Raw genomic sequence first — 8446 nt, 5'->3', positions numbered from 1 at the left:
ATCATCATCATCATCTGCTTCATCTGCTCCTGCTGCTGCCTATACAAGATGTGACACCGACCACGTTCACCACTGTGGTGCACGCCCCTTACACTCAGCCTCCAAGTGTGCCACCCAGCTACCCTGGATCGAGCTACCAGGGCTACTACCCCATGCTCCCCCAGCCAGGGATGCCAGCAGCATCCTACCCAACACAGTACCCACCACATTACTCGGCCCAGTCCATGGGCCCACCGGCCTACCATGAGACCCTGGTCAGAGGAGCAACCGTGCCATACCCCACAAGCCAGCCTCCTTACAACCTGGCCTACATAGATGCCCCGAAGGTGGCTCCCTGAGTGTGCCCCGGCCTCTCTGGCTGCCACTAGGTTATGTTGTGTGTGTGTGAGTGGTGTGCAGGCATGGTTCCTTATGCCCTGTGTGTGCTGTGTGTGTCCTGCCTGTGTATGTGGCTTCCTCTGATGCTGATGAGGTGGGGAACGATCCTTGCCAGAGTGGGCTGGGACCAGACTTTCTTCTCTTCCTCATCTGAAATTATGCTTACTAAAATCTCAAGCCAAACTCAAAGAATGGGGTGGGGAGCACCCTGCGAGGTGGCCCCTGAGAGGTGGGGGGCTCTCCAGGGCATATCTGGAGTTCTTTTCCAGCTTACCCTAGGGTGAGCAAGTGTGGCCTGTCACACCAGGATGGTGTAGCTTTCTGTGAGTATGATATCGATGTGTCCTGGTTTTGGCAACGTAGCCAGCTGCTGCCCAAGGGCAAGGTTTGTCCCCAGAGTTGGGAGTACCCTTTGCAGAGCCAGGAACATGATGCAGGTGAAGCTTGGGATCTGACCAAGTTGGGCTTTGATCCTTTGGGCAGATGTCCCATTGCTCCCTGGAGCCTGTGTCATGCCCACTGGGGGTCAGGCAGCCTCCTGATGCCAGAACACCTCAGACAGAGCCTTATTTACCTGATAGCTGTCTACCTGGACTGTCCCTGTCCCTGCATCCTCCCTAGGACCACCTGGAGGGCCACACACAGAGCCTAGTTACCCAAAGGGAGCTCTCTTGCCCTTGCTGGCCCTGCCCTTCCCACAGGTGAACAGGGTGGTCTGTCCACCAGCACACTCAGGTCTCTTCCCTGCAGTGTTTTCATTTTATTTTAACCAAACATTTTGCCTGTTTTCTGTTTTAAAATGTGATAATTGATGTGAGACTAAAACCCCTGGGTTATGGAGGGAAATTGGCCAGGAGGAGAGGGACGACCTGGCGACTGTGAGTCCCTGCTTCCGCTGACACCAGCCTCATAGAATATGCAACTTCTGAACCCCAGTCCAGTGTGTTCTGGCAGCAGGGACACCTGGGCCAAGGGACCATCTGGACCAAAGGTGGGGTGTAGGGCCCTGGATGGCAGACATGAATACCTTGGTGTTCCCTGTCTCTCAGTTATTGTTTCACCAAAGCTGTCTCAGCTTCGTATCTGTTGTGTTTCTGAGAGTCTATGGTCTGCACCCTTGTTTATAATAAATGCAATAGTTTGGGAAAAAAATTGTGGGCACAGAGTAGAGGTATGTATTTATTGGGTACATGAGATGTGATACAGGCGTGCAATGTGAAATAAGCACATCATGGAGAATGAAATATCCATCCCCTCAACCTTGGCGGAAAGGGTCGTAGACATGGCGGCCATCAGGATGGAAAAACTGACAACCATGCCTGCAGGTCTGATATATGCATCTGTAAGTGTACATACAGTCAAAGAAGAGGAATCCAAAAAGCAGCTAGTGAAACCAGAGCAGCTCCCCATATATACTGCACCACTGCTTCAGTCTAAATATGTTGAAGAGCAGCCTGGTCATTTACAAATGGGCTTTGCTTCCATCCAGACTGCAACTGGTTGTTATATTGGCTGGTGCAAGGGTGTTTATGTCTTTGTGAAAAATGGGATAATGGATACAGCACAATTTGGAAAAGATGCTTATGTCTATCTGAAGAATCCTCCTCGAGACTTTCTTCCGAAAATGGGAGTTATTACAGTTTCAGGATTGGTGGGCTTGGTTTCAGCGAGAAAAGGTTCCAAGTTTAAGAAAATTACTTATCCTCTGGGACTGGCCACTTTAGGAGCAACTGTTTGTTACTCAGTTCAGTCCATAATAATTGCTAAGGTAACAGGGAAAAAGATATATGCTATAAGTCAGCAAATTTTTGGAGCAGTTAAATCACTGTGGACAAAAAGCAGCAAAGAAGAGTCACTCCCTAAACATAAAGAAAAAACTAAGCTAGGATTCTCTGTTGAAATAGAAGTACCTGCAAAAACAACTGACATCTTGAAACACTCAGTGCCCTTGCCAACAGAACTCAGCTCTGAAGCGAAAACCAAATCAGAATTCACTTCAGGCGCAACACAGTTTATGCCTGACCACAAGCTCATGGATCACGGGCAGTCCCACCCAGAAGATATAGATATGTACAGCACTAGAAGCTGAAGTAGACTGCATACAGAGACTACATAGAAAACTACAAGATGTGTGACGTTGCAAATAATGATGAAAAAAATCATGAAATGGGTAACTGATAGAGTATTACTTAAATCAAGTTTTTCCCTTACATATCCAAATGTGCAATTTGATAAATTACATAAGTGGTTAACAGACAAACTGAATGCAATGCAAACAATATTAAATGATTGATGAGGAGACTTAGGTAGAAGTATTAGCTTGCATTTGATGACCTTTAAGGGCATTTAAAAAAAAAATGAAGACATGAACTCCAGTGAGATTAAAATCTGAAAATACATATATGTATGTATAAAGACATACATATTTATACAAATAAACATATATTTCTGCTCTAGCGTTCCCAGACTAATGTCAGTTAAATTAGAATGGTATGTGGAAAGATGTGTTTCCCTCTGTTTTTTTTTTTTTTTTCCATTTCCTAGAGCTGGAATAAAATATCCATGTTTTATGGGAAAGAAAAAAAAAAAAGAAAGAAATATCCATCCCCTCAAGCATTTATCCTTCGAGTTACAAACAATTCAATCACACCCTTTAAGTTGTTTTAAAATGTACAATTAAGTTATTATTGACTATAGTCACCCTGTTGTGCTATCAAATAGTAGTTCTTATTCATTCTTTCTAATTCTTACTTGTACCCATAAAACATCTCCACCTCCCCAACATGCCCCCAATACGCTTCCCAGCCTTTGGTAACCATTCTTCTACTCTTTATCTCCATGAGTTCAATTGTTTTGAGTTTTAGATCCCACAAGTAAATGAGAACATGAAACATTTGTTTTTCTGTGCCTGGCTTATTTCACTTAATGTAATGATCTACAGTTCCATCCATGTTGTTGCAAATGACTGGATTTCATTCTTTTTTTAATGGCTGAATAGTACTCCATTGTGTCTACGTACCACATGTTCTTTACCCATTCATCTGTCGATGAACACTTACGTTGCTTCCAAATCTTAGCTCTTGTAAACACTGCTGCAACAAACATAGGCACGCAGATATCTCTTTGATATACTGATTTTCTTTCTTTTGGGTATATACCAAGCACTGGGATTTCTGGATCATATAGTAGTTAAATATTTTTTGTCTTCTGAGGAGCCTGAAAACTGTTCCACATAGTGGTTGTACTAATTTACATTCACACCAAACAGTGTACACATCCTAACCAGCATTTGTTACTACCTGACTTTTGGATATAAGCCATTTAAAGTGGGGTGAGATGATCTCATTGTAGTTTTGATTTGCATTTCTCTAATGATCAGTGATGTTGAGCACGTTTTCATATGCCTCTTTGCAATATGTATGTCTTCTCTTGAGAAATGCCTATTCAAATATTTTGCCCATTTTTGACTGGAATTACTAGATTTTCTCCAGTAGAGTTCTTTGAGCTCCTTATAAATCCTGGTTATTAATCCCTTGTCAGATGGGTAGTTTGCAAATATTTTCTCCCATTCTTAGGGGTGTCTATTCACTTGGTTGATTGTATCTTTCGTTGTGCAAAAGCTTTTAAACTTGACGTAATCCCATTTGTCCATTTTTGCTTTGGTTGCTTGTGCTTGTGGAGTATTTATAAAGACTGTGTTTTCCCCAGTGCATGTTCTTGGCACCTTTGTCACAAATGAGTTCACTGTTGGTGTGTGGATTTGTTTCTGGGTTGTCTATACTGTTCCATTGGTCTGTGTATCTGCTTTTATGCCAGTATGATGCTGTTTTGGTTACAACAGCTCTATAGTATGATTTAAAGTCAGGTGATGTGATTCCTCCAGTTTTGTTCTTTTTGCTTAGGATAGCTTGGGCTATTCTGGGTCTTTGTCGTTCCGTATAAATTTTAGGATCATATTTCTGTGAAGAATGTCATTGGTATTTTTATAGGGATTTCACTGAATATGTAGATTGCTTTGGGTAGTATGGACATTTTAGCAATATTGATTCTTCCAATCCATGAACAAGGAATATTTTTTCATTTTTTGGTGATCTCATCAATTTCATTCATCAGTGTTTTATAGTTTTCATTATAGAGATATTTAACTTCTTTGGTTCATTCCTAGGTATTTAATTTTATGTGTGGCTATTGTAAATGAGATTACTTTTTAATATCTTCTTCAGATTGTTCACTGTTGGCATATAGAAACACTACTGATGCCTGAGAGATGGCCATGATGGTGTTCTGGTATCAGCAGAATAGCAATGCCCAGGAGTCCACCACCACCCATAATCTCCTGTGGTCCCACAGAGCTGCAGACAGAAGGGAGCAATGGCAAGAAATAAGTGCTGGGCAGTTTTCATACGGTGCTGCAATACATGCTGCTTTTCCCTGACGGTGGAAGACAGCCTGATGATGGTGGTACAATCAATGACATCTCTGTGCTGGGAGTGACCCGCTCGGGAGCCCAGGCTGATCATTTCACACAGACACCCCTGGATCCTGGAAGCCAGGTCCTGGTCTGGGTAGACTGGGAGTGGAGGTTTGACCACATGCAGCAGCATTAAGGGCAGCATCTCATCACAGCAGTTGCTGATTATCTGTCTGAGTTAAAAACAACATCATGGGAGTTAGGGAGATTTTGGAGTGTGATGGAACTGGAAAGCCCCTCTGTGAATGCAGAGAAAATAACTGCCACTGAAAAGAGTGTCAATAAAAATATCAGAGATCAGCTGCTCAAGAAAGTATGAGAACTGAGCCTGAATGATCCTGAGGTGGAGCAGGTGAGAGGCTGGGGTCTGCCAGATGATCATGCTGGGACCATTGGAATTGTTACCATCAAGGGTGTTGATTTCAACACGTGCTGTGGGATCCCCATGAGCAATCTCCATGACCTTCCAGTTACTAAGATTCTAGGCACCGAGAAGAGGAAAAGGAATAAAATCAACCTGATATTTCTGGCTGGGAACCAGATGCTGAAGTGGATGAAGAGAAGTCATGAAACTGAAAAAGCACTGAATCACTCTGCTTAAGTGTGGAGCAGAGGATCACACGGAAGCAGTGAAAAAGCTCCAGAACATGGCCAGGAGCGGTGGCTCACACCTGTAATCCCAGCACTTTGGGAGGCTGAGGCAGGTGGATCACGAGATCAGGAGATCGAGACCATCCTGGCTAACACGGTGAAATCCTGTCTCTACTAAAAATACAAAAACTTAGCCAGGCGTGTGGCGAGTGCCTGTAGTCCCAGCTACTTGTGAGGCTGAGGCAGGAGAATGGTGTGAACCCAGGAGACGGAGCTGCAGTAAGCTGAGATCACACCACTGCACTCCAGCCTGGGCGACAGAGACTCTGTCTCAAAAATAAATAAATAAATAAATTAGTTAGTTAATTAATTTAATTTAATTAAAAAAAGAAAAAGCTCCAGAACTACACCAAGCTCCTGCAGAACAACCTGAATCTGCTCAGAGACTCAGCTGTGCACATTGCCCATAGCCTCAGGACTGACCCAGACTGGGGGGATGTGGTCATATTACACAGGAAGGAGGGTGATTCATAGTTCATGAATATCGTTGCTAATGAGATTGGGTCAGAGGATTCCTTCCTGTTCTTAATCATGGGTGATGAGAAAGGTGCTAGGTTCTTTTTACTGGCAGGGCCACCTGAGACCATGGAAACCCTGGAGCCAAGGGTGGATGAGGTCCTAGAAGGCAAAGGAGTAGGGAAGAAAGGCTGCTTTCAGGGCAAAGTCACCAACATGAGCCAGCAGTCAGAGGTGATATCACTTCTCCAGAACTACATCAGCACACAGAGTGCTAGGAAGTGAGAGCTCAGGGTGCTCACCTCCTCTTACCACAGGAGGAGTCTTTTGGATGATGAAATAGCTTGACTTGAAAAAAAGAAGTGCTACAGATTTTTGTATGTTAATTTTCTATCCTGTAATCTTATTGAACCTGTTTATAAATTCTAATAGTTTTTGGTGGAATCTTTAGGTTTTTCCAGCTATAAGATCATATCATCTGCAAACAAGGATAATTTGACTCCTTTCAAATTTGGAAGCCCTTTACATCTTTGTTTTGACTGATTAATCTACCTAGGACTTCCAGTACTATGTTGAATAACAGAGGCGACAGTGGGCATCCTGGTTGTGTTCCAGATCTTAGAGGAAAGGCATTCAGTTTTTCCCCATTCAGTATGATACAAGCTGTGGGTCTGCTGCATATGGCTTTTATGATGTTGAGATATGTTCCTTCTATCCCTAGTTTTTTGAGAGTTTTTGTCATGAAGGGATGTTGAATTTTATCAAATGCTTTTTCAGCATCCATTGAAATGATCATAAGGTTTTTATCCTTCATTCTGTTGATATTGATGTATCACATTGATTTGTGTATGTTGAACCACCTTGGGTCTCAGGAATAAATCTTACTTGGTCATGATGAATGACCTTTCTAATGTATTGTTGAATTCATTTTGCTAGCATTTTGTTGATAATTTTTGTATTAATATTCATCGGAGATACTGGACTATATTTCCCTCCCTCCCTCCCTCCCTCCCTTCCTCCCTCCCTCCCTCCCTTCTTTCATTTATTTTTTGATGTGTCTTTGCCTGGTTTTGGTATCAGGGTAATACTGGCCTCATAGATTGGTTTTGGAAGTATTCCCTCCTTTTTTTTCTGGAGAGGTTGAGTAGGATTGATATTAGTTCTTTAAATGTTTGGTGGAATTCAGCAATTAAGCCATAGGGTCCCAGGCTTGCTTCTTTCTTTCTTTCTTCTTTCTTTCTTTCTTTTCTTTCTTTCTTTCTTTCTTTCTTTCTTTCTTTCTTTCTTTCTTTCTTTCTTTCTTTCTTTCTTTCTTTCTTTCTTTCTTTCTTTCTTTCTTTCTTCTTTTTCTTTCTTTCTTTCTTCTTTCTTCTTTTTTCTCTCTTTCTTCTTTCTTTCTTTCTTTTCTTTTGTTCGTTTGTTCATTTTGTTTTGTTTTGTTTTGTTTACCCGAGATACTTTTTATTATGGCTTGAATCTCATCATTTGTTATTGCTCTGCTGAGGTTTTGGATTTCTACTGGTTCAATCTTGGTAGGTTGTATGTGTCTAGGAATTTGTCCATTTCTTCTAGATTTTCCAACTTATTGGCATATAGTTGTTCTCCTTGTATTCAGTATGAAAACAGTTCTAGCCTTGAAATCAGCCATTTGATGAACAGGCCCTCATTCCTTTGGGGAGAAGAAGAGTTAGGGATCCCAATCTGGGTCTCTAAGGGCGCTCATTCCTACTGGATTGGTAATTATTTCAAGACATTTTTTAGGGAATACATTTTTTTATTTTACTTTACGTTCTGGGATACATGTGCTGAATATGCAGATTTGTTACATAAGTATACATGTGCCATGGTGGTTTGCTGCACCTATCAACCAGTCACCTAGGTTTTAAGCCCTGCCTGCATTAGGTGTTTGTCCTAATGCTCTCCCTCCCCTTTCCCCCCACCTGTGGACAGGCCCTGGTGTGTGATGTTCCCCTCCCTGTGTCCATGTGTTCTCATTGTTCAACTCCCACTTATGAGTGAGTACATGTGGTGTTTGGTTTTCTGTTCCTGTGTTACTTTGCTGAGGATGATCGTTTCCAGCTTCATTTATGCTCCTGCAAAGGACATGAACTCATCTTTTTTTATGGCCGCATAGTATTCTGTGGTTTATATGAAGCATGATTTGTTACCCAGTCTATCATTGATAGGCATTTGGGTTGGTTCCAAGTCTTTGCTCTTGTGAACAGTGCTGCAATAAACATACGTGTGCATATGTCTTTATAGTAAAATGATTTATAATCCTTCGGGTATATACCCAGTAATGGGATTGCTGGGTCAAATGGTATTTCTGGTACTAGATCCTTGAGGAATTGCCACGCGGTCTTCCACAATGTTTGAACTAACTTACACTCCCACCAGGATTGTAAAATTCTTCCTATTTCTCCGCATCCTTGCCAGCATCTGTTGCTTCCAGACTTTTTAATGATCATCACTCTAACTGGCATGAGATGG

The 8446-nt window shown here is 42.2% G+C and overlaps 2 pseudogenes; both read left to right on the top strand.

Annotated features, from left to right (window-relative positions):
* Positions 1–1394: 1394 nt before the first annotated feature.
* Positions 1395–2488, top strand: LOC105496946 (MICOS complex subunit MIC27 pseudogene; annotated as a pseudogene).
* A 2157-nt stretch (positions 2489–4645) lies between these two features.
* LOC105496947 (alanyl-tRNA editing protein Aarsd1-like) lies at positions 4646–7416 on the top strand (annotated as a pseudogene).
* The last annotated feature ends 1030 nt before the right edge of the window (positions 7417–8446 follow it).

Source organism: Macaca nemestrina, chromosome X (genome assembly GCF_043159975.1).
Source record: "Macaca nemestrina isolate mMacNem1 chromosome X, mMacNem.hap1, whole genome shotgun sequence".
In the NCBI taxonomy this organism is placed as follows: Eukaryota; Metazoa; Chordata; class Mammalia; order Primates; family Cercopithecidae; genus Macaca; species Macaca nemestrina.
This window is presented reverse-complemented; position numbering and strand designations above follow the sequence as displayed.